Here is a 9,711-nt window from a genome sequence, read left to right as displayed (position 1 = left end):
AGACTGGTTACAGAGCAGAGAATTCACTGAGGGGACAGGCAGTTCAAGAGGTTTCAGTAATATGAAAAAAGATTGTGACTTGAGCCAGCATGACGGGGAGATGGTGTAAATTTTAGGGGTAAGAGAACAATCACAATGACCCCTAGGCTTCTGTCTGGCTCAGGCAATTGGATGGATGGGAGTGATCTTTGCTGATTTAGAGAGCAGTTGGATGAGAAAATGCTGAGTTCAGTCTTAGAAATACTCCTGAATGTCTTACATGTAGATGTAGCCGATAGGTGGTTACAGAGATTCCAGTGAAAGTTCTTAGCATTTGAGTTTGGACTCCCAGAGCATTTAGAAGTAAATATGTGGGAGAAGCTTCCAGTAAGCCCTGTGTGACCAACTCTTCCACGAATAACTGAATTCTGGAAAAATACTGAAAACAATTATTTGATGGCATTGGAGATCAATCTATAGCAAGCAGAAACGGAGTTGACAGTTGGGGAAGGGAACACCGAATTTCTTGCTTTTACAGCCCTTTGCCTGAGTGCAGGCTTAAAGTGCTCATGTTGGGGCAGCTGAAACTTGATTTAGAAGTATTCAAATACCTGACTGATTATGTGCACATGAGGCGGACTCCAGGCCGCCTAGTTAAGGCTGCAGTTTATCTAAGGAGTGGTAAGTTTAGAGTTTGAATCCAGTGAAGTTAACTGCCTTGTAAAACAAAAACATCAATACTTTTCAAATATAACAGAACCCGTAGTCTCAACAACAAGCCAGCACAGTGTTCAAAGTCCAATCTAGTGGTTTTACTAGATGTACCAGGGGGTCAGTAAATTTTTTCCTTGAATGGCCAGAGAGTGAATACTTCAGGTGTGGAAATTCATGCAACTTCTGTCGCCCCTCAGCTCTGCCATTGCAGCACAAAGGCAGCCAGCGATAATGTGCAAATGATGGCTGCAGTGTATTCCTACATGACTTAATTCATTAAAGCAGACTACATGCCACAGTTGGCCAGCAGCCCAGAGTTTGCCAACCCCTGAAATAGATGAGGACGCAGGAAAATGCGATCCATACTCTTGAGAAATGTTGACTACATGTTGACTGTAGGAGAGAATTGTGAGTTGTTTCAGATGTAGGTTTGTGTTCGGTGGTAAATTGTTTATGCCCCCACTCTGACTGAGTCTCTACCTGCATGGATCTCAGCACACATGGATTGGACTCTTGGTCCCTATAGGTGAGAACACTTCTTTCAGCAGGCCCTCCACCCCTAAACTTGAGGCTCCTGACTCTACATTCGTTTCACAAGTGTTGACTGAGTGTGAAGTGCGTGCATTGTGTTGCATGCTGGTAGACAACAGTGAAGACAAAGCGAAACTCCAGTCTTCATGGAGCTTGCGCTGGGGCAGGAGGGGCTTTCTGTGCACTGCCCGTCACCACCCTCCACTTTTAATTTGGCGCATGACCCAGGCTCTCTTGGTTTTGATCTTGGCTTCCATACAGCTGTGTAGTCTTTGATTTAGTCCATCCCCAAGAACTCTTGGGGTGCCCCCTCTCCTCTCTGATAGGACCAAAAAGAATCTCCCTGTTTACCCCAGTGGGCAGCATCTGCCTTGTACCTTGTCTGGACTCACTTGGAAGCCAGGATCTAGATAGACAGTGATGCAGAAAAACCACTTTGGGTAATTAAGAATTATCTGTAGACTTAAAAAAGAATTGAAGAGGATTAAGAAAATATTTAAAAACTTGGAAATTATTTTTACTAAGAATCCAAGATAAGACAATATGTTAAGTATTAAAAGTTGGAAAACTATGTGGGAGGAAGATGTGTCCTTAGAAATGAAATTGTCACATCCCTGAGGAGACATTTAAATGGTATTAAATATAATAAATACACTTAGCATTTGTCTTGGCAACATGAGAAAAAGTCTTGCTGAATTTGAACAAAGGTTTGTGGTTCAAATTGTATGAAGACTTACTAATCAATTGTTGATGGCTGCTGCACACCTAATTATCATTGGAATTAGTTATGCGGCTAGTCTACAAATGAAGACTGAATACCATGGTAGTTGAGAAATTATTTTCTTGTAATAAAATCTAAATTTTAATTGGCACTTTTTTGTTACTCTCTAAGAAGCTTTGTTACAGACTTGCTAGAGCTTTTACCAATTTTACATTTTCCCTTTTTTGTGATAACTATGGCTAGAACTTAATTTCCGAAAGATAAATTCATAAAAACTTACTGAAATTACAAAATAAAAGCATTATGCTTACATATGAGTTTTAAAGATGTATTTCAAACTTGTTATAACAATGTGCAATATATTCTTCCTATTTGTACTTTTAACTGTTAGGAGTAACTCTCAAAACAGAACAGTAACAAGACAATAAATGCAAATAAAATATAAACCACCACTGCTAGGTTTAAGCTGAAAAAAAAAAAAAAAGTCTACACCAAAACTGGTACATGAATTTTCACTGTGGGATTGCTCAGAATAGCCAAAAAGTGGAAACAACTCAAATGCCGGTGAACTGAGAAATGGCTAAACAAAATGTGGTATTACATTCAGTGGAACATTTTCAGCCATAAGGAATGAAGTACTGATTCATGCAGGAGTATGGATGAGCCTGGGAAACATGATGCTAAGTGAAATCAGCCAGACACAAAAGGTCACATATTTATGACTCCATTATGTGAAGTGTTCAGAACAGGCAAATCCATAGAGACAGAAAGTAGAAGAGTGGCTTCCAGGGCCTGGTTGGGAGGAATAGCGAATGACCGCTGATGGGTAGAGAGTTCATAAAAATGTTCTGAAATTAAATAGTGAATTTTGCAAATATACTAAAAATTGAATTACGCATTTAAAAGAGGTTATGTGGGACGTGAATTATGTCTCAACTCAAAATGAAAACATAAAAGAACTATGTATATTGGTAAGTTACTCAAGTACTTAATCTCCCCTAGTGGACTGTGGAGACTTCATCTGAAGCCCCAGCACCAGACCTACAAGAGGCACTTTTTTTTTTGAGCAGTTAAGCAAGTGCACCGAGTATGAATGTCGCCCTAAACCAAACTCCTCTGACTCATTTCACAGGGGTGTAGAATTGGGTCCCTCTGACTCATTTCCCAGGGATGATGTGGCTGTCCTCCCAGCTGGTGGTGTCACTGCCTCCCTTCCTGGAATGGCTTTTGCCATCAGCCACTTACCATCCACTTGCTCAATGAGACAAGGCTTAGCCATAATTGATGCTGTTTGAGCACTTTGTTAACAAACATTCTAGGATTTCGTGTAGCACACCACACCACGGGTAGGAAACCAGATCGGACATTCCTGCGATAAAAGAACCCTAGCACATTAACCATGTCAGGTGTGGACCGAGACGACATGGGAGGAGGAGGGGAAGAGGCAGGTGGCAGTGGGAGAAGCCAGAGGTGGACCAGCCAGGGGGTAAACAGAAAATCCTCCTGTTCCCAGTTCAGAAGAACCTGATATCTACATTTCTCTGGTACTTTTAAAGTGATAAAGCATAGTCACTGCTCAGATCAAATAGGGTTTAGTTGTCCTTCAGGTATTTCATGATGAGTTGATACTTTGTGTGCAGAAAGAATGAACAATGCTAGTAGTTACTGCTAAGATAAACAAAGGCGGCTGGCCATCTCGCCCTGCCATTTTCCCTGGCTTATGCAGTGTCCCTCTGTTCCCTTGACTGCGGGGCAGTGACTGAGAGCCCCAGCTGTAGAATCTCTCACATCTGGGCTCTGATTCCAGCCCCACATGGAGAACACCTTGTACTCGGGCAGCATATTCAGTTTTCCTGAATGTCTGCTTTTCTGTCTGTAAAATGTCCATCATGATATTGTCATTGTCAGGATTGTCATTCGAATCACATTGCTGTGTGTGTGCCCTCCACAATTAGCAACTCTTATGATATTATTATTATTCTTTATTATTTCATTATATATCTTCATTTTCAATAACTTCATTGTTATCATCATGGTTTATTTTCAAGTTTTTAAATTGTTCAGAATCTAAATTTCTTTTAGTTCTGGCCTAGGTTTTAAGGATAACGCATGGGTTCTATATGCTGACATTGATTTAAACAATACTTCTAGCATTATCTGCTTAGCCTCTCATCGTGAAAATAAATTTAAGAAATCAATTCACACATTAGTTGTATATGTCAAGTTAATAAAAATGAGATCTTCAGATAAAAATACCCTCCTTCTATAGATACTCTTTAGACAAATCAGTAATTCCCTTAATAAGCTTATATCTGGGGGATTCTTTTTAGTTAAAAGGGACCAGTCTGTAGTGTCACTGAACTCACTGGAGCATGTAAGAGCTGGAAGGACCTTTGGGAGGGTCAGGGCCTAATGTTTATGGGGGAAGAAATGGCTGCTTAGAGAGGTTTGGAGACATCACAGGCGGACAGCCGCACAGCAGTATGGACAATAGCAGGTCGCACACTCCCCCATCCCATTCAGTGCTTGCTCCTAGCACCAATTCCTGTATTGAGAAAAGACAAGTAGTGATACTGGCTATTTACCCCTAAGGTTTTTTAGTTCATGATACCCCTCCAGTTGCCTGCCTGATCTCTCCAACGTGCATCTTCCATCTCTCCCACCCCTTGATCTTGATCCACCAACCCTAAAAAATGCAAGCTCTTTTCCAACCTTAAGTTCAAAAAGCTTTGTAGAGCTGCCAGTGGTAATGATAGCCTCCCACACCATATTCCCACAGCCTTGTGAACAATTATGGAGCTGGTTATTTCTAGGTGGAGATACTCAGCCCCATATCCCATCCATGCCCCCCCCTCCCCCGGGAAGTGTCAGATGAGATTTTGGCCTTACCTGCTGGCTCCTGGTGGGTTAGCAATGTTTCCCAGACACCTATTTTATGTTCCCTTCAATGACTCTTAGTTTGCTAATTCTTAATTCTCTTCTGTGTCAGAATTACTCAAAGGGAAAAGAATATCCACTAACATCCTCTTTGCAAAATAGCCAAAAGCCATTTTGAAGACCTTGGGTCCAGGGAGTTAGGTGTGTCTCTCCTTTCTTGCCTTGGTCCTGCTGCCAAACCTTTTACTCCAGGATCAAGAGACTGGTGATTGACCTGAACAGAGGCGCTGCCCCGGGGCAAGCGTGGCTGGGCACAGCATGTCTGCGGGTGTGGACAGCCCAGGATAAGTCTTCTTTCTGGAGGTTGAAAACTAGTTGAGACACTTGGATGGAGGGGGTCATGAAAATCCACGAAGATCAGACATTTTAGCTACCTCATTCCAAGGTTTTTCTTTTTTTGCCTATTTGGCTTGTGTGTGTGTGTGTGTGTGTGTGTGTGTGTGTGTGTGTGTTTGGTAGTTTTGCTTGTATTATATTACACTTCATTGTAGCATGCAATAAAAGCCACAGTAACAACAACTCTAGATGAACTGGCAGATCATTTTAAAGTCTTTTAAAAAGAGTATTGGTGAGATCTTTAAGAGCATGCATTAAAAAAAAAGTGTCTCCTTTCAAGATGACTTTATTCTCTCAGTTTCCATCACCCAGTCCGGTGAGTGACCTCCAGAAACTTGGTAGACCCCACAAGTCAAAAGTGGTTTGACTTGGGGTCAAAAACCATTGATTTTATTTTGAATCAAGTTTGTTGTATTATTCTTATCATGGGGGTTTCCTTTCCCTGCTGTTTTAGATGCTGCGCCCTTTTAAAAAGTGTTTCAATTAAAAATATTTCTAGAAGATGTGATTGTGCTTTTGGATGGCTCTGCTTCTTTGTGAGTTTTCTGTCAAGAATGTCTTCGGCCAGAAGCTTAATGACACGGCTGAATTGCATACTTTAATGAGCAGGAAAGGGTCAGGACTTCTGTGCCTGACCATATGCCTCACACAAGACACCTTCAGTACCCATCACTAATGGTCTCGTAAATGGTTTTAAATGGACTCACGTTGATGTGACCAGCTGGTGCCGTCCCCTTGAAAAGAGGGTGAAGTCATTCATTCATCAAATATTGATGCCTTATGCTGTGAAAGGACCCGAGAATTCAGAACCAAAACATGTGGTTTCTGTCTCAGAACTTCGAGGTCTTGCAAACAGGCATGTGTGTGATTGTGTCAATGTATCAGTAAGTTTGTGTAAAAGGTAGGTGCTTGCACAAGAAAGGGAATAATTGACCCTGTGAATGACTGGAGGGAGGAGGGATGGCCAGAGCTTGCTTTTATTCATTCAGTGAGTATTTTCTGAGTATGTGCCTGGCGCTGCTGTAAGCAGGGATACACACTGAGTGCTCAGACAGGCAGAGGAAATCCAACGCTCACAGGGAATGGAAGAATATAAGGACCAACCATCAAACCAAAACCACGTGTTTATAAACAACATAACCGAAGGACTATTTCAGACTGAGTGATCAGGAAAGACCACGCTGAGGAGGTGAGATTTCATTTTAGACCTGAGAGTTAAGCAGCAGTCAGCTGTGCAGATCTGGGAATAAATTTGTAGGCAGAGAAAACAGCTAAGACAAAGCATTCAAATAGGCACAAGCTTTGGGAAATGGAAAGCGAGCAAGTGTGGCTGGTGGATGAGGCTGACCAAAGGGTAGGGGGAAGATCATGTAGGGCGTTGGGAGCAGGATAAGGGGTTACAGCCAAGCAAAGGGAAGCCATTGGTGAGTTGTCAGCATGGGTGGAATGTGGCCAGACCCTGGCCACTGTGTGCAAAGTGGCATTTAGTGGGCATGAGCGTGAAGCACGGGGAGCAGCGGGGTCGTTACCCCTGTAGCTCAGAACAGTGAGAGAGGCTGGTACTGGGCGTGGTGGTACTGGAGAACGGAGTAAACACAAAGTTTGTGCAAGAAGGAAGGGGTTCACAAGGTGAAGGTGGGACAAGACAGAAGTGAGTGTGAGACAGGATAATCACTGCCTCAGAGTCAGGGCTGAGAGGAAGCCAATGGGCCAGACAGAAGCTGGAATGGAGGGCCTGGGAGTCTCACTCAGGCCAGATGTCAGATCAGTCCAGATGTGACCCTTGTGGGTTCTCGTTTATTTTATGGAGATAGTTGTAGATTCACATATGCTCATAAGAAATAGCACAGAACGGTCCTGCACACACTTCACCCCTTATCCCCCAACAGGGACATCTTGCCTAACTATAGTGCAGTGTCATGACTGAGAGACTGACGCTACATTGGCTGTGTTCAGATTTCAGCAGTTTGACAGGCACTCATTTGTGTGTATGTATTTCTGTGTAATTCTATGTGTAGATTTGTGTGACCACCACCACTGTGAAGACACTGAACCACTCCTTCACAGGATCCCCTGATGCCACACCTGCCCCCTTCCCTCCATCCTCTCTAACTCCTAGTAACCACTGACATGGTTCTCCGTCTCTATACTTCCGTTATTTCAAGAATGTTATGCAAATGGAATTATATAGTATGTATCCTTTTGCAATAAACTGTTTTACTCAGCATGATTCCATTGAGATTACCCAGGTTTTGCATGTATCAATTGCTTCTTTTTATGGCTGAATGGTATATCAGAAGATGGATATACCACAGTTAGTTTAACCATTATTCATGTGTTGAAATACGGCTGAGCTTCTCCCATTTGGGGTCTTATGAGCATTTGTGTATAGGGCTTTGTGTGAACAGAAGTTTTCATTTCTCTGGAATAAATGTCCAGGAGTACAATTGCTGAATTGTATCATAAGCACATATTTAGTTTTGAAAGAAACTGCCATATACTTTTCCAGAATGGCTGTGCCATTTTATGTTCTTGCTAGCATTGTGTGAGTCATCTAGTTTCTCTGCATCCTCACCAGCTTTTAGTGTTGTCATTATTTTTTCTTGTAGCCATTCTGGTAGGTCTGTAGTGATATCTCATTGTGGTTTTAATTTGCATTTCCCTAATGGCTAATGAACATCTTTCCATGTTTTCATTTCCCATCTGTTTACCCTCTTGAAATGTCTGCTCATATCTTTTGCCCATTTTCTAATTGGTGGTTTCTTTTTTTACTGATGAGTTTTGAGAGTTCTTTGTGCATTCTAGATAAAAAGTTCTTTGCCAGATAGATAGTTTGTAAACATTTTCTCCCAATCAGTAGCTTTTCATCCTCTTAAGAAGGTCTTTCACAAAACAAACATTTAAAATTTTGATGAGGTCCAACTTATCAATTTTTCCTTTTATGGTTCATGCTTTTGGTGTCAAATCTAAGAACTCTTTGCCCTAGTCCTAGGTCACAAGGACTATCTATTTTTTTCCTTAAAGTTTTATAGTTTTCTGTTTTACATTTAAATCCATGATCAATTTTGGGTTAATTTTTGTGTACAGTGTGAAGTTTAGGTTGTGATTAACTTTCTTTGCCTACAGATGTCCAATTGCTCCAACATCATCTGTTGAAAAGACCATCTTTCCTCCATCGAATTGTGTTTGCTCCTTTGTCCAAAAGCAACTGGGCATATGTGTGTTGGTTGTCTACTGGATCCCCTGTTACGTTCCACTGACCTATACACCTAGTCCTCTTCCCGTCCCATTCTGTCTTCTTTGCTGTATCTGTAAAAAAAAAAATCCTGGACATCAGATTGAATGGTTCCTTTCACTTTATTTTTCTTTTTCAAAATTGTATTAGCTAACTTAAGTTCTGTGCCTTTCCATTACAAACTTTAGAATAAACTTGTCTATGTCTATAAAACGCCTGGCTGGGATTTTGGAATTGCATTAAACCTATAGATCACTTTGGGGAGAAACTGGCATTGACTACACTGAGTCTTCTAATCCACAAACCTGATATGTCTAGCCATTTACTTAGGTCTTCAGATTGATGACTTCTATCTGCATTTTATAACTTGAAGGGTAAAGATCCTATACATGCTTTGCTAGATTTATTTTAAGTATTTCATTTTCTTTGGTGCAACTATAAATGGCATTGTTTTAAATCTGTTTTCACATGGTTTTGTCCTCAGGTGAAAGATGGTACCTTGTAGTGCATATAAATGACTAAGAGAATCACTAGTCCTGGAATTACAATTTCCAAACTCAATTTTGACCCTGATTTTTTGCAGTCTTCATCTGGGTAAGGGTTAGACCAACTCTGCATCCACGGAGGCCTGTGATGCGTGGTTGGGATTCCCTGTGAGTTTGTGTGTGTCAGAGAAGAGGGGAACATGGTCTCTGGAGAAAGGGATTTTGCTGTTGTTCAGGTGGCCACACTACTTTCTGCATTAGCTGTTTTTAGTTCTATGGGTATGTCTAGAATTAGGCAGGTGGTCAAAAGAACTTTCAAAGAAGCTATATTTATTCTTTCTTTGACTTTTATATTTTGTTGGGACGTATTGAATGTACTTGCTGTAAGAACATGCTTCTATTTTCTTCACTTTTAGTCCAAGAGCCAATAGAGAAGTAACTGGAGGGTGACAGCAATGGTCGTTGAGAAATGGGCTAATGCACATCATTTAGCTTGACTAGCAGCTTGGGAGTCAAGAACTATTATTTTATTTCTTATTTATACTTGACTGACATGATGAGAAGAAGGTTCAGCTCTTGGTATTATTAGAGTGGTTGCACTTCCAAACCCTAAAGTGGACATTATAGTTGAATAAATGTGTTCTGAGTTGTTATTTGTTGATATGAAAATTGCACATATGTTGGGAAATGTGCTTTGAGATATGAATCTAGAAGCACAGGGAAATTATTAGGGAGCAATGCATCTGGGGTTGTATTTGTGCAAATTTAGTGGA

Source organism: Manis javanica, chromosome 12 (genome assembly GCF_040802235.1).
Source record: "Manis javanica isolate MJ-LG chromosome 12, MJ_LKY, whole genome shotgun sequence".
NCBI lineage: Eukaryota > Metazoa > Chordata > Mammalia > Pholidota > Manidae > Manis > Manis javanica.
Note: the sequence above shows the minus strand (reverse complement) of the source record.